Raw genomic sequence first — 1,044 nt, 5'->3', positions numbered from 1 at the left:
AACACCAGTTGATCCAGAGGCTTTGGGGTTGCCAATTATACCATGGTGGAATAGGTAGATGCAATCATGATTGCAAGTGCACACAGGTAGTTGGAAGAGTTGTGGAACAACAGAGGACTTGGTCAAGAAAAGATTCTCAAAGACTCAGTGCCAACCTAATGGTGAAAAAGTTTTTTCTTGGTGATATTAAAGAAGACACTGAAGAAAATCACCAGAGTTTATTTTGAGCAGTATAGTAAAATTGAAGTGATTAAAATCATGACTGATTGAGGCAGTGGCTGGCAGAGAGGCTTTGCATTTGTAACCTTTCATAACCATGATTCTATAAACAAGATTGCCAATTAGAAATACCTCACTGTGAATGGCCACAACTGTGAAGTAAGGAAAGCTCTATCTAAGCAAGAGATTGACGGTGCTTCATCCAGCCAAAGTGATCAAAATTGTTCTGGAAACTTTGTTGGTAGTCCTGGAAGTGATTTTGGTGGGAATGACAACTTTAGTCTTGGAGGAAACATCAATGGTTGGGGTAGCTTGATGGCAACTAAATTGTTGTTGGTGGATATGGAGGCAGTGGCGATGACTTTGATGGGTTTGGTAATGATGGAAGCAGTTTTGAATGTCCTGGAAGCTCTGAGGATTTTGACAATTACAACAACCTATCTTTACACTTTGGACCTATGAAAGAAGGAGACTTCGGAGGCAGAAGCTCTGGTCAGTACTTCTCCAAATCATGAAAACAAGGTGGCTATGGTGGTTTCAGCATCAGCAGCAGAGTACCTGTGGCACTGGCAGAAGGTTTTATTTTTTTATTTAATTTTTTTTTGACTCATGAAACCTTTATTTGTAGTAACGTATTGTGACGTTTATAAAGATTTGGATTTCATTCAAACCACCCAATGGAAACTATATTTCTACAATGACAACTGTGTGTATTTTTTTTTTTTCAGTTTGGCTTGCTTTTTATTTTTTTATTTTTTATGAATTATTTTATTTTATGTAATTCTTACATCATTTTTCATTTTTGCATAATGTATGCATTTTCAT

General features: G+C 36.9%; 1 pseudogene across 1 annotated transcript in view; it reads left to right on the top strand.

Moving 5' to 3' along the window:
• Nucleotides 1-734, top strand: part of LOC311170545 (heterogeneous nuclear ribonucleoprotein A1-like) — a 1,485-nt pseudogene extending 751 nt beyond the window's left edge. The window contains exon 2 of the transcript in view: nt 55-734. The product of the transcript in view is annotated as a heterogeneous nuclear ribonucleoprotein A1-like (transcript). The remainder of the gene's footprint in view (nt 1-54) is intronic.
• Nucleotides 735-1,044: the final 310 nt, after the last annotated feature.

Source organism: Talpa europaea (assembly GCF_964194135.1).
Source record: "Talpa europaea genome assembly, chromosome: 5".
NCBI lineage: Eukaryota > Metazoa > Chordata > Mammalia > Eulipotyphla > Talpidae > Talpa > Talpa europaea.
Note: the sequence above shows the minus strand (reverse complement) of the source record. Positions and strands in the feature narration are given on the sequence as shown.